Here is a 26,277-nt window from a genome sequence, read left to right as displayed (position 1 = left end):
AGAATCCAAAGAGAAACTGGACTTCATCAAAATTAAAAACTACTCTCTGAGGAGCACCTAAGAAAATGAAAACAAGCCACAGACTAGAAGAAAATATTTGCAAAACATGTATTTGGTAAAATAGTGTATCCCAAATATTTTTTTTCAATCTCAAAATTCGAGAAAACAAGCCAATTTTTAAATTGTGCGGAACATTTGAACAGATACTTCACCAAAGAAGAAATATGAATGGAAATTAAGTGCATGAAAAGATGCTAAACATCATCAGGCGGTAGGAAAATACGGCTCAAAACCACAATCAGACACCGCGGCATACCCATAAGAACAGACAGACAAACAGATACTGACAACGATAAGTGCTCTGAAAGATATGGAGCAACCAGAACTCACACACTCCAGTGGGCTGACTCCTTGGGAAATAATGTGGCAAGTTTGTTAAAAAGTTAAACAAACTTCTAAATTATGATCCAGCCACTTCACATGTCCATAGAAAGACTTGTACATGAATAGCCATAAAACCGAATTTACGATGGTCCCAAAGTGAAAACAACCAAATGCCCTTCAACAGGTGAATGAATAAAGGCACTGTGGCACATCCATACAGTGGAGTACCACTCAACAAGGAAAAGGGATGAACCACTGACATGCTCAACATCATGGACGGATCCTGAAAACATGACACCCAGTGAGAGACATCAGCCATAAATGGCTACTGTGATCCCATTCATGTGCCATTCAGAAAGACGCAACCATCACGATCTGAAATCCAATCAGTGGTTGCCAGGAACTAGATGTGGGAGGAGTGATTGCCTTTAAAGGACTAAGAGGGTATTTGGGGGGACTGTGGAATATTCTGTCACATTCTGGTGATGCTCATACACTGTGTGGACGTGGCCAACCTCCCACAACAGCACACAGACCTTTCCCAGCAATAAATCCACTTTAATAAACGGACCTTAAAACTTTTTAAGTACCACCCCAATATTCATGGACTGTTTCCTCCCTTTTTTAACAAAAGTCTATCGTTCACGAGGGAGAAAGGGAGCGTCATTTGTGCTGATCTCTTCTGATCGGGACGTGACTGCATTCCATAGTTCACAGAGCTATGAACACCCACGCTCACCACAGGCCCTTGGAACGCGACGCACATCGCAGCTGACAGGGACGTTCAGAGCCCTCTCTGTAGCAGTCCCCGGCCCAGCACAAAAGGAGGAAAGTGGCGGTTTGGTGATTCCTATTCTGCTTCTCACCCGTGACTCACTGCACCACGGCCACGGGAGGGAGGCACGGCAGACTGATCGTTGCTTCAGTTCCTTTAAGGCAGAGAGGGGCTAAGGAGCTCACGCAGGACCCTCAGCAGGCGGGCAGCAAGCCCTGAACTCGAGTCCGTGTCTTTGGCCACAGAGAACCTTGAAGATTTTCCTTGATCTCTCCAAGAGCAACGGAGTGGGAGGCGGGAGGCGGGAGGCGGAGGTTCGCTCCTCGGGGAACCCGGTTGAGGGGAAAATCCAGGAGCAGGAAGAACACTGTGTGTACAGACCCGCGGTCTATTTGGGGCATTTTCCAGGAACCTGAAAAGGCCACCTACACTGGGCCCTGTTGGCCGTGAGGGCGGGCCCAGGTATGACTGGAACAGGAGCAGTCAGGGCCTCCGGGCTCGGCCAGGTGGGCTCCCAACCCGTGCCCACCCCTCACCTGCTGCTGCCCCAGGGCTCAGGAGGTCCAGGAGCAGGAGCGGCCTCCTAGGCAGGTGGGAGGCCTCTCTGCAGAGGCCTTGGTGGAGCCTGAGCCTCCTTCTGCCCGAGAGGCTCCTCTACATCCCGTGTCACCCAGGGCTGGGTCCATTCATCCAGGTCCCAAAGGGAGCTGCTGTATCCATGAGGGATGAGGGGCTGGGGCTGCGGCTGGGGCATCTTGGAGGGAGAGAATAACACCGTGGAAATGCTGGCCAAACAAAGTGTCCTGATTGAGTTGTTCCCCCCAAAAACGTGGCGGTGCCCCCAACTATGACCTTATTTGGAAACAGGAATTTTAAAGATATAATCAAATTATGATGAAGTCCTTCAGCGTAGGGTGTGCCTTAATCTAGTGTGACCAGTGTCCTGCTAAGGGAGACACCGGGAGGATACCACGTGAACTCCAGGCAGAGACACGTGCGGCCACAGGAGCCAAGGAACACCAGGGACGCACCCCGAGAGGCTGGGAGAGGCAGGAAGGACCCCCCACACAGAGCCTGCGGAGGCCCCACCAACACTGGGTCTCCAGAGTTCCGTTGGTAGAAGTCACCCAGGCTTGGGCCACTTTGTTAGGGCAGCCCTAGGAAGTGCACTGGAAGCCCAAAGGCAGCCTCTACTCCCGAGACTGTCCTAGCTCACCTGAAAGAATTCCCCCCAAAAAAGAGGAAAAACCCCATTTTCTCTGTTATGTCACAGAACTGTTTCCCTCAAACATGTTAGTGCTCCATGAAAGGTACTTTGGGAAATGAGGATGCCCCAGGGGGTGCATGGCATGGGGGTTCAGGAGGGTGCCCCCTCCCACAGAGACCTATGCCCAAGCTCAGTGAGTGAACAAGCCACTGCCTGGCAGAGATGTCGTCCCATCGACGCACGTCTGTCCCTCTGCCTTCAGGACCAGCTCAGGGGCTCATTCCAAAGGGAGGCCCCAGAGACATCTGCTTGTCCCTCTGACCTAGTCTCCTACGCCTCGGCTACCCCTCGCCCACCCAGGGCTTTCTGAATACCCAACTACCCACGCCACGCTCTCTCCCCTCTGGGCCTTGGCAACGCTGCTCCTGTCTGTCTAGAAACAGCCCCAAACCCACCCTTTGTCTGCTTGCTGGATTATCACTCCTTCTCCAAGGCCAAGTTCAGGGTCTCTGGACAGCCCTGGCAGACCTCACCACAGCCCCACCCTCATGTGGGAAGGGCCCACTGTAGTCCTCACCCTGAGTCTCCCGCCAGTGTCCCTGGCTGCTGTGGGCACAGTGAAGAGAAAATGGACTTTGATGCCCCAAGACTAGGATCGGCCTGGCCTCCTCCCTTTGGCCCTGGGCAACCTGCCTCTCCTCTTCAAGTCGCTCTTTTCTCATCCATAAACAATTCCTATTAGCAAGCTGTTTGCACAAATAAAATAATGAAGGGGACCTTTGCTATCCCCCCTGAGCGATTCCCCAGGGCCAGCAGGGCAGCACACACTGGCACACGCCCTCCTGAGCCACCCATTGGCTCTTCACCACCACCGAGGTGGTGCCAGCTGAGCCCTCTGATTCTGAGTCACAGGGAAATCAGCATGGGGGGTCTCCTCTGAGCACCTCTACAAAGACACCCAGCAGAGCGGCTACCATTTCCTGCCTCAGAATGTCCTTGTCATTTGTGTAAGCAAGTTGGAAATTCCAGGACCAGATCCCACGAGGAAGAAGCAGGTGGCCTGGGAGCTGCACTGACCACGCTGCCAGGAGGGGAGAGCCTTCCCTGTGCAGGTTGTGGCCTTCCCGCTTTCCAGGTTGATTTGAACTGCATGTCCTAGGGAGTGACCACAGCCACGAGAGCTATGTGTTCCCCGGACAAAAGTCAAGTACCTTCCATTCACAAGCTCTTAGGAACTCAGGAGGCTCTATTCTAAGAGGAAGAAGGAAAGAATGGAGACCAGGTGTGTCAAGTAGATGGGATGGACACAGGCCGGTCCTCTGGGACCCGCTCACTGGAGGAGGTTCCTGGAGCAGCAGGTAGGCTGTCTTCTGTCATTTGTTGCACACTCCAGATCACACACATCTCTGATAGGTCCAGACTTTAGAATCTCTGCTATTTATTGCTACCCCTACCCCTGCTTATGTGATCAATGGCAGAATGTTGATGAGGCCACGTCAGGCTGGGTCCTCTTCCTGGGTGAGTTATGGCTTCTGGAAAGAAATTTCATCGCAAATCTCTCATTGGTTCACTCCTGGAATGCTGAACCCCGTGTGCCTGGCACGGGAACAGCAGCCAACAGAAGTGAACAAACCCTGCTCCCCTGGAGAGAGGTAGTGAGCATTTGCATTCTAATGAAGGAGACAGCATCCATCAAAGAATCCGTGAACATACGATTTCCTGTTCTGAGGGAAAAGGATCCCCGTAGAGCAAGACCCAGGGTCCTGGGTAGACAATGCCTGTGGCCGCTCAGCAGAGAAGCAAAGAGGCCAGCAATGGGGTGCTGGCCGTCGGCCTTGCCCGCTGCCATTTCTGCAGATGAGGGTCGCTGCCATCGTCGCCTTCTCCCTCCTGCCTGGCCATTCCACCAGCCTGCAGCAGCGACAGGGGAGGAGGCCCCCATGGCACAGAGATGCCATCCAAAGCCCACAGGTCCAAGAAAGGTAGAGAGGCTACGGGATGCCTGACTCCTCTGACAGACGCTGCAAGCCAAGGGACAGCACCATTCCCAAATCAAAGTCTGTGTGACCTGGTGAAGATGCCCCTCCTCCCCAAAGCCTCCAGCCTTTGACAAGAGGAAGGGATTGTCCGTGCTTGGGCCCCCGTGGGGGGCACAGGGCACTTTCAGCCACTTTCTTAGTCTGTTTATCCTTCTCCCCTCTGGTTAGGAGCACCCGTCTGGCTCAGAGAGGTAAGCTAAGCAGGTGTTGCTATTTTGCAGGTGAAGAATGTGAGGGTCAAAGAGATTCTGACCACATATACTATGAGACGGACACTTCCGGGATCCACCAGATTTCATCGCCTCAAACACTTGGTTTTAGCCAGGTGGTTTGTGTGAACCAAGCCAAGTGATGAAATGAAGTTTGTCTGATCCCAAAATTCAGGCCCTTGCTGTACCACATGTCTTTAGATCAATAGAAAGTCTTAGTTGAAAGAATAATGATTTTTTTAAAAGTCATACAAGTCCAAACTCCTCATGCATTATGGAAATTTATGTGACATCTTTAGCTCTTTAAGCATCAAAAAGTTATTGAGAAAATACTTGCATATATATACATGACTCATGCCCACATCTATATTGAGAATACTTAAGCCATTGGCTTCACAGTAATAGCTTCAAGTTCTGTAGAGAGAGATTCAAAAACAATTAAGCCCTTGATATGAAAATTGCTGGGAGAAGTTTCCATTTCCAGCAGGGCAGCCTGAGGAGCTTGTGAACTGTTGCCCGTGAAACTGGCGAAAATTATTTCTTAAGAAAACACCACTTAAATACTCAACAAGAGTCCTAAGGGCACAGAGCAAATAGGGAAAAGTCATTGGAGGAAATCTACAGGAACTTAGAGAAGTGACTGTCTGTGGCATTTGGGCCACGACAGATACCCTCCTGTCCCAGCTCAGGGTGGCAACTCTGCTGCAGACAGGTGCAGCCCAGGGTGCGGTGCTCTGACTCCCCTCCCCCAGCCACAGCTTCCCCCTGGGAGAAGCAGGCTGTCGGATGTCGGGGTTTCTCAAGTTGCCCTCACCCCTGTTCAGGGTGAATATAGTGGGGAGATGGGGGTTTCCCTTTAAGACCCAGGGCACTCTCTCAACACAACGGAGGCTGAGATGAACAATGGAGGCTACCATGAAGAGCCATTAGGAGACCATTCTATTCATTAGCGATGGCAGTAAACCTCAGGCTGCCTCCTGTACCAGAGGGGCCAGGGAAAGACAGCCGAGAAGACCCCTCCACAATCAGAACAAGCCTCAAAGCAAGATCTCAAAAGCCATCTCTCAAAGGTTCCCAAGTTCATGGAATCAGCCAGTGGAGCACTGTATACCCAGGGACTGTTAAAAACAATAGAGAAACAGCCAGAAATTTGTGAGTTTAACACAAGGGTGTGATCAGGGAACGAGAGCAGAGCCCTGCCAAACCCACAGCTCCCCACGGTGGCTGTGCATGTGCCCAGGGCCGAGCCCCTGCTGAGCAGCGTGACGGGTTTAAACTATGTGGGCCGAGGAGGAGACTTCACTAAGACAGCACAGCCAGTCAGCACACACACACACACCACCCAAGACCAATAACACGCCCCAGAGGAGAGGGGACCACACCCAGAGTTGCCACAGTATGTTTTCTAAAATGTCTGGTTTCCGACAAAAAAACTAAATCATGGAAAGAAACAAGACAATCCGACCCATACATAAGGGGGAAAGGAGGCAGGAGATAACTGAGGAAAGATTTAACAGACGAACTGCAAGGCATTGTTACAAATATGTCCCAAAAAGTTGGGGTCAGTGGCACACGCCTGTAATCCCAGTGGCTCAGCCGGCTGAGGCAGGAGGATCACGCGTTCAAAGCCAGCCTCAGCAAAAAAGTGAGGCACTGAGCAACTCGGTGAGACCCTATTTCTAAATAAAGTATTTTAAAAAGGGCTGTGGGATGTGGCTCAGTGGTTAAGCACCCCTGGGACCAACACCCAGTACCAAAAAAAAAAAAAGTGTTCCAACAACTAAAGGAAGTTGTGATTACAGCAAAGCGAACCACGTCACTTTGTGAGGGCATCGTCTCATCAAATTGACCATCAATAAGGAGAGAAATTCTGAAAGAGCATTCCAAATGGAAATTCTGGAGTTGAAACACATGATTCATGGAAATAAAATCTTCACTGGGCTCAACAGGTTTCGATGGGCAAAAGAATTACCAGATGTAAGGTCTGGGCGTGGCAGAGTGGCTGCTCATCAGTGAGTCCCATCCCGAGCACCAAAGCACAAAACAAACCACAACAAAACAAACTTGAAGTCGGAGCCGCAGAGACGGCCACTTGAAGAACAGAGAAACAGAAAATGGAGGAGGAAAGATGACGAGAACTTAGAAAAATGCTGGGTCCCACGAGCAGCCACAACCAGCCTATGTGCAGTGGGGTTACCGGAGGAAGAAGAGTGGGAACAATGACCAGAATCCCCAAGTTTATGGAACACCTCCATTGACACATCCAAGAAGCTCGGCAAACTCCACTGTAGGATGAACACAGAAACCCACAGACACTTCCTAGCACAAAGGAGCAAGAAATGAATCCTCACTCACAAGGGGACCATGATATGACCAATTGCGCCTTCTCATCCAAGCATCGGAGTCCAGGACACCAAGGACAACATTCAAAGCACACAAAACAGCACCAACAAAGACGTCAAATGACAATCAATCGTGGAGAGAGAAAAACTATTTCTAGTTAGCAGGCCTGCTACATGCAATGCCAGTGTAAGTTCTTTAGACTGAAGCTACCCCGAGAAGGTCATTCAGAGCCACAGGAAAAACAAAGAACACAAGCATAGATAATTATGTCATTATAAATGACATTTTAAATGTACATTTCTTTTCCGTTCTTCCATTCACTGATTTTAAAAGCCAGGATGGAAGACCATATGTACTGACTTGTATTTTTGGCCTCTACCATATAGAAATGAACCGCATTCATCAATAGCAGCACAAACGTGGTGGGCGGGGACAAAGCTATATTGAGCTGAGCAAAAGACTCCATATGGCAACACAATCACCACGAACAAACCAAGAGAACCAGAAATAGGAACTCTGGGATCTAATATTCAAAAAGCTCTAAGCATATACTTGCTTTCCCCTCATCTTTCAACTTATTTCAAAGACATAAGATTACATAACATAAAACATAACAATGTACCGTTGGGCGTGTGACATGTGTAGCTGTAGTATGTTAAGCAATTATCCCACAGAAGGATGGGAAGTGGGAGAGAACTGTACAGGAATAAGGTTCCTCAATCTCACTGGAGTGAAGTCAGCATCATTCTAAACAGACTCTGATCAGGTCTCTATGGAGAAGCCTGGAGTAACCACCAAGAACGTGACTCCAAGATATCCAGGAAGAAGCACTGGGGTCATTCAGGTGCTACATAGGAGAATGTTAACTGAATGTAAAAGGAGGACATCAGATGGGTAGGAGATGAAAAGAGGCAGAGCACACCATTGTTTCATTCAACAACAGCCCACAGGGACAATAGGGGTCCCCTAGGTCACAGAGGAGCGGAAGAGTTCCTGGTGCCTGGTGACTCCACAGCCATTGAAACGCTGCAGCCCGGCTTATGCTAGTGTTTGCATAAAGATGCAGCTTGATTTAATAAGAGTACAGTACAAATAATTACGTGTAGTTCACAATATTTGAGGATAATAAAGGGCCACGTTCCTGCCGGGCATTAGCGAGACCACTGTTGTTAGAGCGAGCTCCTGCCTGTGAAGAGAGTTGGCGGGGAAGCTGTGCGCCACACTAAGCCAGCAGCAGCCTCCGGCGTCTCACTGTCCACCGTGTCTGTGGACGTCACCAAGAGTAATTGACCCACACCATCATTCACTCTATGATGTTCACACAACAATAGAAGCCCCCAGTGACGCACGCTGGGAACGTCTCCTGTCATTAAGAGACATGAGACTGTCCGAAAAGAGCAGCGTCAACTGAGGACGGGTTGGACAATCCAGGTGAGACCCAGGGAGGGCCAGTCCCACCACGGTGTCCGCTGCCTGGGGAGACACAGCTGAGATTCTCAGGCACAGGTTGACTGGATGCACTCTGCGGCACACAGGGAGGCCCGTGGCCCACACAGCTCTACGCCTTTCCTCCCACGGTTCTCAGCCACCCCTTACGCCTGCCACTCGGGTTCCAGGATGGAGATCAAGGCCTCTGAGGTATGATTCCTCAACCCCCAGGAAAGCAGTGTTAGCCACTGCCCACCTGTTACCCAGGCCCCAGAACAGGCCAGAGAGAGGAGGTGAGGCCAAGCCCTCTGGCTCTGGCCCTTCGGTCCCTCCTGGGGGCGCAGAAGAGCAGGCTTCCTCCTGCCCCCAACCCTGCCTCACTCAGGAGTCCCTGTGTATTCAGTGAGCGCTCCCTGCAACTGCACATTTCTTTTATAATTGGGCCATTAAACTGAGAAAGTCCTCGAATTTCAACGTGGGAAGGGAATCAGGAGTGCTTACTCGTTCCCGGAGCCCACCCCAACCAATCACCGCAAACTAGGTGGCTTACAACAGAAGTGTGTTCCCTCCAGTGCCGGGCTGCAAGCCCTGCATGAAGGTGTTAGCAGGCCGCGTCCCTAGGAGATGGAACATCATCCTCCCTTGCCTCCTCCTGAGAGGTCCCTGGCTCAGCCACTTCACTCCAACCCCTGCCTGTCCCCAATGCCCTTCTCCTGTGTCTCCCTATGGCTCAGGAGTCGGGGCTCAAAATCTGCCTCCTCGAAGGATGCCAATCAGTAGATCCCCGGGATCCACTATGACCATCTCAACTTCATCACACCTGCCAAGATCCTATTTCCAGAGGTCACTTTCACAGGTACTGGGGTAGGACTTCAACCTGTCTTCCTGGGGGACACGACACAGCCCCTTCGGCAGGAGAGGGGACAGGTTCTCTGACCACTCACTACAGCTCACAACTGCTCCAGCGTGTTCTCAAGACAGCCTCCCAACAACCCAGTGCCCCAGGGAGTATCTCTTCAGTTAAAAGGTGAGGAAACCAAGGTTCAAAGAGGGCAAGTGACAGTCTTGCCCTGTGACACTAATCAATCCACCTTTCTTGCTTTTTCGGGTTTAAACACAGTCTGCCTCCCATCCCAAACCCATACCATGCATTTTCTAGACTACAAACTCAACACCCCCAAGAGGAGCAGAGGCTTGCCCCCGTCATCCAGCAAGTGCAGGCAAAGCTGAAACCAGGGGGGGGCAGCTCTCAGCGCCCCGTGCAGAGCACCTTCAGTCACGGTGCAGACCGTACGGCTCCAGGTGGCTCCTGAACTCCCGTGACGTGTTTGTTATAAATGGAACTCTCTTCCCCACTGAGAGTGGGACCAGGGTTAGGAAGCATCCCCATGACTCATGGAGACCTGCTGCTGGCTGCCCAGCGGACACCAAAACAGGAGATGGTCTAACAGACGCATAGCTGCAAGCTGAGCTGGCACTTGGCGAGGTGCCAGCGCCTGCAGCAGGAATGTCAGCACCCTCACCCAGGGCACCTCTCTCAAAGGGTTGGCTGGCAGGCCCTGAGGGGCCCCTCTAGGGGACACCTTCTGTCAGCAGTAGGAGATGCCGAGGTCCCAGGCAGGTGGTCAGGGACCCAAGACCATGGACTTGAGACCATAGGAAGAACCCTGCTTCCTATGCCACACAGGCCCCAGAGGTCAGGGTACTGGGCCAGGTGAGGGCCTGGGGACCTGCAGGCAGGTTGGGCCTTGGCTTAGACACCAGCCAGCTCACGCAGACGGAGATCAAGTGTCCTTCACTGGGACAAATCAATGAGACCAAGCCCTGAAGCCCGGCAGGGCGCTGGGCAGAGCCATGGACAACAGCATCACTGCTCTCCTCGTTGGAAGCAGGGGTGAGAGAACTGGGCCCAGCCTGCTCCCTCAGAGCCTCCTGCATGCACAGCAGGCCCAGGGCCTAAAAGCTGACCGTGTCTAGGTCCAGCCAGGGCCACTGTCCCTCAGAGTTGGCAAGGGAGACCGAGGGAGCTAACGGTTCCTGAGCACACGCGACAGATACCTTTGCCCAGCTTCATACTCAGCTGCCACATTTTGTCACCTTTCCTCAGATCAAGGGCAGGATGAAGAGTGTGGCCAACAGTTCTGTCCCTGCCTCCCACTGTGTGAGCCCAGGAAAACCCCCTCCCTCTCTGGTGAAATGAGAGGGCAGCTGAGGGCCCTCCTCATGTCACATTTTCTGATCCTACTTGCAGCTTTATTTGAAAGGCAAAGAGGCCTTGCTCTTACTGTTCTTCACAGTGATCTTTCAAATGCCTCCCTTCTTCCCTAAGACTTGCGGTTCCATAAGGCCTGTGCCCGTCTGCTCTGTCATGTCCCTGGTACCTGGCACCTAGGGGAGGCTCCACAAATCTTTGTTGACTGACAGCCTCCCAACACAGGTGTCCTCTGCAGGCAGAGTGCAAGAACACAGCTTGAATATCCACGGCACACCAGCACTTCCCCCCACACAGGGTCGTACTGATGACCTTGGAAGCTAGGAATGATTCTCCATGACTGCTATGACTGGACTGCTATGCTGTGGTCTCAAGATGACCGAGTTCCAGAATGCAGGAGCAGAAGAGTAGAAGCGGAGCAGAAAGATAGTGACACCTCCACCTGCCAAGAGCACAGTGCCAGGAGGTGGCATCTCGGTGCAGGACAGGAAGGGAAGGCCTGCTGCTGCCTGCCACAGGGGCTAAGGGGGTGAACAGGGGCTAGCAGGGTGGACCAGTACCTCTGTGATTCTGTGACCCCCGTGCTACAGAGGAGGAATTAGCAGGATGTTAGCCTGCCCAAGCCCCACGGCTGCAGCAGGGCAGGGTGTGGTCATGGTCAGTATCATTCCCAGACCCTGGCTCCATCCACCTCTGCAGGCCACTCTGGACTGGATGGGGTGCCCTAAATTCATATAATGAAGTCTTAACACCCCCAGTAGGTGGCTAAATTGGATCTGGGCCCGTTGGGAGGAGATTGCATTGAGTGGGGTGATGAGAGGTGGAGCCCTGATCAAGTAGAACCTGGGTCCTCCTAGAAAGGGACACTGAGCGGAGCTCACAGTGAGAGGCAGCAACTGCCAGCCAGGAAGAGCCCCCATCAGAACCAGCCACACCTGCACCCTGGTCTCAAGACTTCCAGCCTCCAGGACTGTGGGAAGATACATTTCTGCCGTCTAAGCCACCCCCCTGTTATGGTGGCTGAGCTGACAGGTGCAAGACTGTACACAGCATCCAGTGCTGCATGAACAGCTCTCAAACATTCTTTTCTCCACTGATCAGTCTTTTGGAGGAAGAAATTAGCTTTAATATCTCCCAAGGGCATCGTAGAGTTTATAGAGGAGCTGGGAACTGGAGCCTATCAGTTAACTTCCTGATAAAGAACTTATGGGCAGATGGAGGAGCCTAAACATGGACACGCACCTGAGGAACTACTGGATCCGGAGGCTTAAACATGGTCGTGCACCTGAGGAACTTCCGTATCTGGGGACCTAAACATGGACGCCTGAGGCATTCGGATCCTGGGGCCTAAACATGGATGTGCGCCTGAGGAACTTCCGGATGCTACAGCCTAAACATGGAGGACTGAGGAACTTCCGGATCCTAGAGCCTAAACATGGACATGACTTGAGGAACTTCCAGACCCGGGGGCCTAAACATGGATACCTGAAGCACTTCCTGATCCACGGGCTTAAACATGGACGTGCACCTAAGGAACTTCCGGATCCTGGGGCCTAAACATGGACATCTGAGGCACTTCCAGATCCAAGAGCCTAAACATGGATGCCTGAGGAACTTCTGGACCCGGGGGCTTAAACATGGACGTGCGCCTGACGAACTTCCGGATCCTGGGGCTTAAACATGGGCATGCGCCTGAGGACTTCCGGATCTGGGGGTCTAAACATGGATGCCTTAAGACTTCCAGATCTGGGGGCTTAAACATGGATGTGCGCCTGAGGAAATTCCAGATTCTAGAGCCTAAACATGGATGCCTGAGGAACTTCCAGATCCGGGGGCCTAAACATGGACACCTGAAGCACTTCCAGATCCAGGGGCTTAAACATGGACGTGAGCCTGAGGAACTTCCGGATGCTGCGGCCTAAACATGGATGCCTGAGGCACTTCTGGATCCAAGGGCCCAAAGATGGACGTGCATCTGAGGAACTTACTGATCCGGGGCCCTAAACATGAACGCCTGAGGAACTTCCGGATCCTGGAGTCTCAACATATACATGCAACTAAGGAACTTCCAGATCTGGGGCCTAAACGTGGACATGTACCTGAGGAACTTCTGGATCCTGGGGCCTAAACATGGATGTCTGATGAACTTCCGGACCCGGGGGCTTAAACATGGACGTGCACCCAAGGAACTTCCGGATCCGGGGGCCTAAACATGGACACCTGAGGAACTTCCAGATCCTAGAGCTTAAACATGGATGTTCACCTGAGGCACTTCCGGATGCTACGGCCTAAACATGGATGTGCGCCTGAGGAACTTCCGGATCTGGGCACCTAAACATGTGCACCTTTGGAACTTCCGGATCTGGATCCTAAACAAGGATGTCTGAGGCACTTCCGGATCCGAGGGCCTAAACATGGATGTGTCCCTGGAACTTCTGGGTACTTGTGCCTATAAAGGGCAGGGTGTGACTCTCAGAAGGGACATGGCCCATGAAGGGGAGCTGAGTATGGGGCCTGTTGGGGGGCAGACTGAGCTGTCGCACCCTGAACTTGAATGTGACGGTGGCCTCACTTCCCGGCCTTCCCCTGGGTGTCACTTCCTCCCCTTCTAGGCGGTGCTGGGAAGGAAGTGAGACCAGACACAGGGGCCAGGCCCTGAGGAGGGACACTGTCTTTCTCCTCACTTAGCCAGGCGCCCGGCCTGGCTGGGGATGAGGACGTCTTGTGACACTGGCTGCCTCCTGCCTCCCTGACCCAGGACCTCAGGGACCACAAGCGGGGACAGTCGTTGACATGGATTCTCCCCTGGTCACTGACCCTCAGCCCCGGGGTCTGCCCAGGGAGAGCGCTGTCTCCCAGAGGGTCAGGGGGCCCCTGTGACCTGTTGCTCCTTACCCACCATCATCCTGGGCGAGCAAAGGTCAGGACACCAGACACTACTGACAGTGACATCTCCTGGATGGGCGGCTGGGGACTTTGCCTCTGTCCCAGGCCTCGGACACCGGATGATCCCCCCAGAGACAGAAAATAACCCCACACTGCCACTTATTTTTAAGCTTTAGATTCTGAAATTTTCCTGCTGCCACCTTCTTTGTGAAGCCAGTTTTTCAACAGAGACAATATTCCAGGGGGAAAAACAACAACAACAACAACATGGAGTCAATCAAACCAAGCGGATACATCTGGTCCTCCAAGAGAACTCTGGATTGGAGGGAGAAGAGCCATTCTCAACTGGTGAAACAGTGAAGTTCCCTTGTCCTTATTTTGTGTAAGCAAAATAAATAATCTGATGTTAACTCATCAAATTATTTTTGATGAGTGCTTGGCTCATTCTGTTTTATGGAATGAAGTGTTACCTGGTTTTAAAATTAAAAATGAAGCCAATAAAAAAAAGAACTTCTGGGGTGCAGGTGCTCCACGGGAGCTTCAGAATCCCTTAAAGCCATTCCCTCTGGTCCGAAGACCCTGCCGTACCCTGCTGTAAGACGACCTGCCCTCATCACCCTCTCTCTGAGGGCAGCTGTCTTGTCCCCTCTGGATGCTCCTGGTCTGCAAAGAACTCCTCATCTCTTGCACCATAATAATGAGCTTTGGGGGTCATGGTAAGGACCTGGGGGTGCATAATAGGAGTCCTTGAACCCTGTTCCTGGTTCTCACATCAATGCCACAGCCCAAAATTCCCATTTTGTGTAATGTAAGCCTGAACGTTAAAATAAATTTTGTTAAATAAGTGAATTAATTTATGGGCAAACAATTAAATGCAAAGTGACAACTAAATAATTAGAGCTATTTGAAGATCAGCCAGAGACAGAAAGAACACAAAAATAAGAAGGTGGAAAGGGAAAGAAAAGGAGGGAAATAGGGAGGAAGAAGCATGTTCTTCGTCTCCCTGTTCATCTGAGGTTCCTAGTGACCATCATTCAGTTTCCGTCTACTCTTGGGCTTTTGCAAAGGGCCGTATGCCAGGCACTGGCTACTGCCAAGACTTGGAGATGACTCAGTTGAAGTCCCCTTGGTCACAGCTCCGTTGCCTTGTGCTAACTAACCAAGCAGAACCTGAGGGTAGGCATCTTCTCTGGGGCTAAGCCCTGCCGGCTTTTCCACCACCAACATGCAACCTGATCCTGGTCCTCTGACATTCTCCTCACCCACTCCTTGGAACATACTAGGTTTGCTGGCACACTCCAAGGTGGTGTATTTGTAGGATTCTTCATCATTTATAAAGTACATCTACATTCCATGCTTCATCTGGGCCTCTAAATGCCCTTGAGAGAAGGTATTAAAACCTACAGTGACTATAGGTCTCATAGTGTAGAATAAATTGCCTGAGGCCATGTAACCAGACCAAGCTCAGGTCTGAACTCACACTTTCCTGGCTCCAAATATAGTGCTCTTTGCACCCTTCCAAGTTGCTGCTAGGTCCCCTGCCAGACACCTCATTTATACACAAATACATATGTCTAGCTTGGCACATAGTATCTGGACAAATTTGGAGCTGGACTCAACTCAAATTTGCCTTGACTCTGAGCAAGCAGTGTGTGCCCTTTGAAGGAAACTATTTGCACCTGTTTCTGAGGGTGATCTGAAACTCATGAAGTAATGCTTAAGATGAGCCCTGTAAATTGATAACCCATACAAATGTGGGTCAATGTCAAGGTCAAAGTCTTATCATCAGCAGGAAATAGAATTAGGGATATACAGCTCCTGCTGCAAGGCCACTGGGGCTCTCTCCAGACTCCATGAATCCCCACCCCAGTTCCTTCTACATCCTCACCATATTCTAAAACAGCCCCTTCTCCCTCGACAAAAATGTAACTTAAACTGTATTTGATAATTCTCAGCAACTAATAGAATGGCACCCCAGCCTCTTAGCAGATACCTGTTCTGCCAAAGCAGCCCCTCATGGCTTCCAGCAGTGCCAGGCACCACTTCAAAAGTGAAAAGTGATCTTAACCTTCTCAGTAGACGTGAAAGCAGAAATGGAGTTTCAGATCTATATTTTGAAGTGTTTCGCAAAGCGGTCCCCTGGAAATAGAATTGCTTTTGCTTTTTACCAACACGCATGAAGTGGCTCGCTTCTGAGCTCGGTGAGGGATCCTATCTGCAGAGAGATGTGGTACCAGGGGACAACGTTGAGATCTATATGGAGCTCTCTTACAAATGCTTTTTCCCCAATATCTAATTATCCCATTCAAACCCCAGTACATTGTCTTCTAAATTCCTAAGTGGTTTAATAACAGAATTGCTTCATTAACTCCGATACACACTTGGGAATCAGACAGAGAAATTAAACAACGGGCAAAAAAACAAGCCACTGCAGACACGTGCGTTCCTGATTCCAAATGCTTATGAACTTGGCAGTGGAGACTGTTCTGTCAAAAACAGTGGACTTAGCCCGTGGCCATGTGGTCACAGAAGATTGTCCTAACCTCTCTGTGCCCCCCAAGCCAGCCCCTGCTTCCTCACAGAGATGGGGCCTCTCCCCATCCACCTCCCCATCTCACCCCACACATGCTCTGGGCCCTCTTCCAGCCCTGAGTGGCCCAAGGTCCCTCCTGCTAATGCCCTGAGTGGCCTGAGGTCCCTCCTGCTGTTCCAAGCCCTTCCCAGGCACAGCGAGCAGGACAGTTGCTGCTCATTTCACAGAACAGCTCCGGCCTTCTCTCATTCCTCCTTCCTCTGGATAAGGTTCAAGAGCCCAATCCACCGGCTTGTAGGAAGCATCCAATCAGAGAAGGAAAACTGCACTTCTTTAAAGCTCACCCAGTGGCCTGACTCAAGGCCCAGGGGGCAGGCCCTTCCCAGCCCCTGGCATAGCCCCCATGGTGTGCAGTGAAGGGCTTGTTCAGGGGTGGAAGTGTGGCGAGGGGCTGACCAGCAGGGTCCCTCTCTGAAGAGGTTCCATATCATACCCACTTTGTGGAAGTCACAGGGTTTGGGTTTTTTTCAATTTTATTTCTTTTATTCTGATTTGGTATATATGACAATGAAATGCATTACGAATCACATTCCATATAGAGTGCACAATTTTTCATATCACACCATTCGTGTCTTCATACCTGGACTTTGGATAATCCTGTCCATCACGTTCCACCATCATTTCTCACCCCATGCCTCCTCCCTTCCCTCCCACTCCTTTGCCCCATCTAGAGTTTATCTAATCCTCCCATGCTCCCCCTCCCTACCCCACTATGAAACAGCTTGATGCTGGTTATTCTAATGAATCATAATAATAGCCATTATTTATCAGGTGGTGAGTATGTGTCCAATACTGTTAAAACACTTCATGAACTACATCTCTTTTTAAAGTCATGTTTGTTGAGATATAATTTATATATGGTACAATTTACCCCATTTAGTTTTATAGTTATATGAATTTTGGTAACATAAATATAAAAAATGACATCATATATATGGATATATAATGCTACCGTCAAGATACAGAATATGTTAGCTTGTTCTTTTTTTAAACAAATAGAGAAATTAATTTTAATATATTTTCACTTAACCCACTGGATTACCAAAATAATTTGCAAAGAAAATAATTGTTAGTAAGATATTTCATGTTCATTTTCTTTGTCCTTGTAATTCTGTGGAATCTAATGTCTATTTAACACACAGCACACCTCAATTCAGACTAGACACGTTTCAAATACTCAGTGGCCTCATATAACCAATGGCTGCCATATTGGCTCCCTTCTCCATCTTTCACCTTTTGGAGAGACATATGCTGTAGGCTGCATGATAAGTCCCCTTGTTATGTGGTGTCTTGTTGAGTTCCATCAGAGAGGGACACCAAAGAGATGAACTTAGAATATACAAGAGTAGAGCAAAGTGTTTTATTCCTCCCTATAACACTCTATTAGACTGTGAGTTGGTTTCTACATGCTTTTGGTGGGAATAACTTGCAGTCAGGTCACCTTCTCCTACAACTTTTTCATAATGGCTCTCTTATTTCACTTCCTACCTCTCCAAGTTTATAGAAGGAAAGATGCTTCACAAAATTTGTTAGTTACCTTCAACCTTGCCCTTACCTTTATAAATACCTTATTAAACAATTTTTACTCTGATTGATCTTTTTCATCCTTGAATCTTGAATAATGAATTTTAAATTATAAGAGAGTAAAATATATCTCATCTCATAACACAGGCAATGTATATACACAAACCAGATTAATTATATATTAAAATATAGCATATAAAATGCTAAACTTTGAAAGAATATATTTATGTAGCTTTGTGAAGAGAAATGGAAAACAAAAAAATATGAAATAAAGAAAAACCTGAAAAATTAGATGATATTGTAGTTAAAATTTTTATGTGTAAAAATTTATCAAAAAGAGTTGAAAGGGACATGAATTGTATTATAGGTTATTTTTGTTTATTTTTGATATTTAGCTTGACTTGGTTTCTCCTTTAGTTGACTTTTCCTTTATTGTAATTCTTCCCTTTGCAGATTTTCATTGTTGTTTTTTATTTCTTCCTCATGGAATATTTTGCCAAGAATGTTCTGTAGTACAGGCTTTCTTTTAGCTTTTGTTTATCATGGAAGGTTTTTATTTCATCGAATTTGAAGCTTAGTTTTGCTGGATATAAGACTCCTGATTGGCATCCATTGTCTTTTAGGGCTTGGTATATGTTGTTCCAGGATCTCCTGGCTTTGAGAGTCTGGGTTGAAAAATCTGCTGAGATCCGAATTGGTCTCCCCTTATAGGTAATCTGATTTTTCTGTCTTGCGGCCGTTAAAATTCTATCCTTATTCTGTATGCTGGGCATTTTCATTATAATGTGCCTTAGTGTAGATCTGTTGTAGTTTTGTACATTTGGTGTCCTATAGGCCTCTTGTATTTGATTTTTCCAGTTCATTCTTCATGCTTGGGAAATTTCCTGCTATTATTTCATTGAAGAGATTGTGCATTCTTTTAGTTTGAATCTTTGAACCTTCTCAATAAATCTTTGAACCTTTCCCAATAAATCCTAAATTTGGTCTTTTGGTGGTATCCCATAGTTATTGGATATTCTGTTCATGGTTTCTCACTATCTTCACTGTGAGGTCAACTTTATTTTCAAGATTGTATATTTTGTCTTCATTGTCTGAGGTCCTGACTTCCAAGTGATCTAATCTGTTGGTGATGCTATCTTTTGAGCTTTTTTTTACTGGCTTATTATTTCTTTCATTTTGAGGATTTCTTTCTTTCTTTTTTTCCCCCCAGTATCTCTCTTTCTTGAAGTAATCTCTTGCAACCTATATTTGCTCTCTTATCTCTTTGTTGGAGTGATCAATTTTTGCCTGCATCTGCTCCCATAGGTTGTTCTTTTTTTTTTTTAAAGAGAGTGAGAGAGAGAGAGAGAGAGAATTTTTTTTAATATTTATTTTTTAGTTTTCGGCGGACACAACATCTTTGTTTGTATGTGGTGCTGAGGATCGAACCCGGGCTACACGCATGCCAGGCGAGCACGCTACCGCTTGAGCCACATCCCCAGCCCCCATAGGTTGTTCTTTAATTCCCAAATCATTTTAGTTATGTATGTTCTGAACTCCTCCTCTGACATTTCACCTACTGCGCTCTCTATGGATCCTATTGTTGTAGCATCTTGGTTTGTTTGGGGCACTTTCCTCCCTTGTGTTTTCATGATGTCTATGAGTCTTCCTCTCTTGCAGTGTGGATCTGAGGTATGACAGCTTCTGCCCTATTGTCTTACAGTGTCCCTATAGGTTACCAATACCTCACTTTTAAGGGGAAGATCAATATTACAGCACTCAGTGTGCCCAAATGCAGCCATATATCAGTTAGCTTCTATTTTTGCATTTACAGTTTTGTCACTATAATCAGAAATGATGATTTTGGTTATCTTCAACCTTACAATCAATAGGTTTGCATAATGGTTTACAGTTTCTGATGGTGCCTGAGGTGTTTATGAGGTAGGATGTGAGAATATGGAGTATTAGACTATATGACTAGTGAGAGGGTGATCACAAGAAGTCGGCTGTTAGTAGGAGGAACAAGAGAGAGGCCACCCCATGAAGGACTCCCTGTGACCTCAGCAACAGGATAACTGTTAGCACCCCTAGCAGAGATACCTTTGGTGCAGCCAGGCCACAGGGACCTTGATGATGTTTACCAGGTCCTTATTGTTGTCCCTTGATATAAGCAGTGATATCCCAGTTTTGTGGCGGTGACAGCCTCAAGCCTATTTGTCCCCTGATGTTGGCGGTGGAGCCATGCTTTGGTGAATAAGGAACCCCAGTGCTGGGTGGCTCACCGTGTATTTCTGGGCCCCAGGACAGGCCTCTCCTCCAGATCTCCGCCACAGGGTTTTTCTATATTATTATTTAATAAACTGTTTTCACTGTGAAATTCCTTTCGATATCATGACCACCTACGTCACCATCCCTTCTAAATGCCTCCCTCCAGCTCCCTCGTGCTGGCCTGGATCGCTTCTCCCTCTGCTGTCTGTCACTCTCCTCTGCTGTCCCCTGGTCCTGTTTCTCCCGTCTGCAGTCAGCTCTCTGCCTGTCAGCTGCCTGGGCTCTCTCACCCCCGCCCACCCTAACCTCTGCCCTCGCACCAAGAACTTCCAAACCTCCTCTCCAGCCCTGACCTCTTCCAACAGCCTGCTGGACCTGGACCCTGCCCCCCTGTCCTGCCAGCATCTCAGCCACCCTACCTGGAGCCAAGCCTGTCACCTCCCCATGGTCCATCTCCCTGCTCTGGCCATGCCTCAGGGCCCACCAGCCCCCACCAGTCAGCCCCAGAGCCTGCATGGATTCCTACAGGTGCCTTTCACAGGACAGGCCCAGGGAATGCTGAGACCCCATGATGAGGAGACCCCGGGCTCTTTCCTCTTGGTTTGCACTGAGAACACAAAGGCCAGAGAAGAATCATGCTGTGGCCAGGTCACATCGCCCCAGAGGTCAACCCAGGACAAAACGACTTGACCAGCTCCTTTCTTCCCTGGGCGACCCCTCCACGCTGAGGGCCAGGTGCCTCCCGACTAGCTCCCTCCCACATCCTCCCTCTGCCAACTGCTTCCCCAGCAGCGCAGCTCCTGAAACCTCGGTCCCCATCTGAACCCTTCAACATCTTCCCCGTCACTGCAGGTCAAACAGGGACCCCAATCTTCTAGAGATTGGCGGCCTTGGGAGTCGAAATCGCTCTGTCCTTTCTACAACTTGGGAAGCAAATGTCCCCAGGGACCTGTCCTGCAATCTCACTTCCTTCCAACTCCGACTGCGGGGCAGCCACCAGCCCTCCACCCTTCTCCGCCCAGTGGTAGCGCAGTGCCACTGGGCGGCCCCTCTGCGCTGCGTCTCACTGTGCCGGCTGCGGCCTCTGGAACAGGAACCACATCAAACCCTTTCCCTGTAACTTTTCTTTGTGCCCAGATCTTAGCAGGCCCTGACGTCCTACAAGGGGCCCTCGCTTGGGGCTGGATGAGAGGTAAAGGGACACTCCTCTGCGAGGACAGGAGCTCACTGCACAGAAACAAAACCTCCTCCGCCCGTCACAGGATCCCGTGTGCACTGTGAAGGGTTTTCAAGTGAAAGAATCCTCAAGGCAGGGAGGGGTGGTGGGGTGTTGTACTGCTACTGCCAGGCGGGAAACCAAGGCCTTCTAACGGGTCATCAGGGTCCCTCACACAGGGGGTACCTCCCATAGGGAACCAGCTCTACTCTCATGACTTCTCCACCATGAGCCCTGTCATGAGAGTGGCCTGGGGAGGAGGGGAAGGGACAAATGCCCAGCACCAGGAGCTCGCACCCCACGGGAGTGGGGCACATAGGTGGACAGGACTCTGCCACCTGGCAGGAGGCCACAGGTGCAGTGGAGGGGACCCAGCAAGGTGCCACCAGGTGAGAGGCCCAGCTCTGCCTTCCCTGCTTCCACTCCTGTGGCCACCACAGGGAAGCAGACCAGCAGGAGGGGCCTTTCCTCCTGAGACAAGCACCTTCCCCTGCGGTGGCCCCACCCCCATTGGCTGGGATTGGGTCACAGGTAAAGAACCACTAGCCACAGGAACAGGGTTATCATTACAACGGATCGCCCTCCACCCCTGGGCCAGGGGAAGCCCCCAGAGCTTATAGTCCCCAACACCTGAAGAGAACAGAGGTTCTGTTAGCCAGGAAGAGGGTGGGTTCTGGTGGAACCTCAGCCCAGCACACGCAGACCACTGGGGCCTCCAGTGAGGGGAGGCAGAGTGTGGGAAGGGTTCTGATCCAGGGCTTCAGACCCTGGGGCCTTGTCAGTTCTGACACTTGCTAATCATCCAGGGCAAGTCACTTCTCACCCTCCTGGAGCCTGTTTTCTTGTCTATGAAATGGAGGTTGTGACCCTTTGCCCTGCTATGGGAACAACTGGGGGGGGAAGCGTGCTGTGTGCTTTGTATAACCTTATTAGATAGGAAGAGGCCTCCTTTACTTTACTTCCCCTCAAACATGTAATAAATGACGGTGACATGGCACGCAGTTCACTGGCTGCACCAATGGAGGCTATTTTGGGAGGAGTGGTTACTAAGAGACAAGAGGCTCTGGTAACCTTGACAACCATAGGTAAGAAGGAATCATGGTGCATCCACTTTCTGTATTCCATCCCACTGCCTCCCCACAAAGCTCGGTGTGTGCTGGCTTATTTATCCTCTCCAGTGCCCTGCAGGGCCTGGCATCGACCTGGCTAAACTGCTCCTGGCCAAAAGGGTCCAGATGCGCTCTAGAAGGACACAGTCCACCCCTTGCTCCTGAGGTCAGCAAAGTGCAGAGCAGCTTCCCAGGGATCCTGCTTTCTGCCTGCCTACTGGGGTGGGAGGGGGCTTAGGTGGTCTTATAAACACCAAGTACAGAAATCAGGACACAACAGCAGACCATGGCCAGCAGCCAGAAGCACAGCACAGTTACAAGGTGCAGCCAGGTCTACCCAAGGCGATGCTACAACAGTGGGCTCTTGCAAACTCAGTGTTTGAACCATTGTCTTAACTGAGTAGATATAAGATATTAGCAAATAGAAATAGAAGGATATTTGAAACCAGGGAATGGGGTGTAAAAACTACTAGTACTGCAAATACCACGTACCCACAGCCTCGCTTAAGACCGGGAGGATGGCTGGGACCGCCACAGCCTGCCATGCCCTCTATCACACACCACGTGCTGATATTCCCCAGTGCACTCCACAGTCTCACCATGTTTGTTCCGTTGAAGATGTAGTTTTGCGTGATTTTGAATTTCACATAAATGAGATGACACAGACTCACTCTTATGCTTTTTTTTTCTCAATTGTGTGTTTGTTTTTTAATGGACACAAACCCTACACTTTTGTGGGGTACCTTGCAAACAACCGTGTCTTCTGAAGCTCCACCTTCTTGAAGCACACAGTCGTGATGCATTTGTTCAGTCTGTTTCGTAGCATCCTGTTGTGTAAATATTCCCCAGCATTAGAAAAAGAAAAAGAAAAAGAAACAACCCTGGGGAGGCAGAGCCAGGGAGAAACCTGTTGGTCTACGTTTCCATTCCTTTGACGGCCATCTCTCTGTTCCCTCGCCACTCTTGCTGTCATCTCCGTGTCTTTGGTGTTCTGCGGTTTCAGCAGGGACGGATATGACCTCTCACTTACCTTTGCAACCATCTTGGGAGGCAGACAGGACAACTGTTATTGTAACTCTTGACAGACTCTAAGAAGCTAAGTCTCAGAGAGATTAAGACTTACAAACAAGTGGAGACTCGGGTGAGCTTTTTCTACTATGAAAATTGTTTCTAACAAAGATCCACTTAGAAGTGGCTTTGTTAGGTCAAGATCTACAAGAACTTATAGCAGAGAACTGAAATGAAGGTGTAGATATGAGAAATATCCCTTAGGGAGAGAGTGGGCTTGTGGGCTGTGCATTTGGGGGGCTGGGGGTCGAAATAAGACTTTGGAGAATTAATTTGCGATTCAAGTTAGAAAGACCACAGGGATAAGACCCCTAGGGCAGTGGCCCCTGTTGTTTTCATGGGCAGCATATCAGGAAGAACATGTAGAGAACGCATCCTCAATCCAGGCACGGTGTGAGCAGTGAATGCGATTCCACAACCACAATCTGCACAGTCTGTCACATAAGCCCAAACTAGAAGGTTAGAGCAAGATAAGAGACAGATACCAACGGAAGTTTCATTTGTGGGCAATGAATCATGTTGAACACTCCCACGCACAAGTCCGAATCCGGGTCCTGTGAATCGTCTTGTCCTACAGGGAGCAGGACACCGAAAGCTAATGATGATGGTTGGCCGTGAGAGACAGACCCAGGGCCGAGAGGAGGCAGTGTGGGGTCAGCAGCTGGCCCAGCTACTACCATGGCCCAGGCCTGCTGGGGTGCAGAGAGACCAGAGCCCCCTCCCTCAGACAAGGCCTGCAGACCTGAGCTTCTCCACTGGGCTCTGCCCTTGTTAACATTAAGTCCCAGGAGGCAGGGCCCTTCCCGTCCGGCTAGAGGCACATTCTCTGTTTTTAGAGACATGTGCAGAGACTGAGCTCATCCATATTCATCTTTCTCCATCATGGTAGATTTCTGTGAGCAAATGCCCCTCCTCCTATTTCAAATGATCTGCTCTGCTTTGTAGATGATGGGCTGAGCTGGGTGAGGAAAGATGTTCTGAGTCCATGGTGGTGCAGGTTTCATACAATCACTTTGAAAACCTAAAATGACATCCAGGTCAATCAAGCCAGCAATCCTCCCATAATCCCATGAGATAGGAATATTTCTATTTATATCTGAGGAGAGTAAAAGATCAGATATCACGAACCTGGACCAGGTCACACATGGTAAGGGACAGAGCGGGGACTTGAACCCAGGCATGCTCTTCTCACCTGTTACAGCCTCACCCCCAGGGTCAGGGTACTGCCGGAGTCTGGCGGAAGACATTGCTAGCGCTAGCACAGTCAGGAATTACAAACTGAAACAGGCAAGACTTCAAGACCATATTTAATCTTTGTAGATACTTGGCTTTTTTATTGCATATGAATAAAAGTGCCCAACACACTAACCAGATACCTAGAATTAGAAAATGGGACATTTTTAAAGCTTTGCAACATCTTCCCATATATAATTACTCACTGCCTACAGACTTCATATTTTTAAAAATAGTCACAAGGAGCAGGAATAATTAATCTGGCAATGATTACTCCATTATTAGATAACCATTGTGCTTTAGTCCCACCACTAACAAATTCCCTTCCTGATTGAAACTGAAACGCTGATCAAGATTAGTTAAATTTCAGGGTCAATCACAAAAAACAGAAAACGTAAGTGGGGTTTTGATTAAACAAACTCAGAAATTGGCAGAGAACAGAAGCAGGAACTGGCATGCGGTCCCTGATGTCTACGAGGTAACTGAGTTTTGCTGAGGGCAAGTTGAGATGGAGACCATGGCAGCCTAACGCACACTCCCCAAAACCACCTGCAGAAGCTGCAGAGCCAGAGAAACGGCTGAAGGAAGAGGACAAGAGCCAGCCCTGGCTTCTGGGCACAACCTGCGGGAAAAGAGAGCTGAGGAGTGGCGTCCCAGAGCTCGGCAGGGTCTAGAAGCCAGTTTCCGGAGAACTGGAAGTTTGATTTAAGGCAGGTCTTTCAAATGGGGGGGGTCCTGATAAGGACGGGGTAACTGCCATGATGCCCTGGTCGGGGACTGGGGGCAGAGCAAGGTGGGGATTCTGAAGCTAAGAATCGGAATACTCTCTGTTGATGTTTTCCTTCAAGGAGTTCATGGATCTTTCTGGAAGTTCCTGTAAGAATTATCAAGCTGTTTGCTTCATGTTAGTGAACACAGAGGAAGAGCAGCAACCATGTCATCACCGTCTCTGCTCTATGTCCAGGCCCAGTATGGGGGCAGAGACTTCGGTTCTCATTGGTCAGAGGGGGCTGGTGCCCAGGTGTGGCACAGGGGGCTACGGCGTGGATGACAACTGGCAAGAGAAGACAGGTGGGTGAGAGGCCACTGTTCTGCGAGCCTTGGGTTCAGTCATTGCCTGGCCCTCCAGGACAGGCCACTGCTCCTAGCATTGACAGACTGTCACAGAAGAGCAGGAGCCCTGCTGGGGCAGGAACTTAGCAAAAAGAGAGCACCCGACGCAGGCTTTCCCAAGAGCACCTGCATACAGGGATCTGGGGGAGGGGTCTCCCAAGACAGCCCTTTCCTGGTGGGTAACAGGGAAATACTGACGAGAGCAGTTGCCAGACAGGGGGACCACACCGAGGAGAGGTCTTCCAGGCCCAGAGTCTCCGCCGGGGCCCTACCCCCCCACCCCTTCCAAGGAACTCTGGGATTGACCCAGGCCCTGCCTTGACTCTTCCCGAGGCCTCAATTCCACGTGGGGTAACTGACATCCTCACAGGCCAAAGTCACCTGAGTGCTGAGAGGGACTCCACCGTGAAGCCAGGAGAGCCAAATAAATACCACTAGCCCCCAAAACAGAACTATCAGAAGAGAGGACTAAATTTAAAAGAGCATAATAGCAAGTATATATATATATGAGAAGATCAAGGAAGAATTGACAAGAATTCTTTGAAAGAACAAGACAACTTAAAGGGGAGGGGGGGGCAAAGCATGTGAACAGACATCTCTCCAAAGACAGACGAATAGCCAGTGAGCACATACAACGATGCTCACGTCACTGGTCACTAGGGAAATGGAAATCAAAATGGCAATGAGATAA

This window comes from Marmota monax, unplaced genomic scaffold (assembly GCF_021218885.2).
Source record: "Marmota monax isolate L192 unplaced genomic scaffold, Marmota_monax_Labrador192_F-V1.1 WCK01_AAM20220418_F8-fsc00010, whole genome shotgun sequence".
NCBI lineage: Eukaryota > Metazoa > Chordata > Mammalia > Rodentia > Sciuridae > Marmota > Marmota monax.
Note: the sequence above shows the minus strand (reverse complement) of the source record.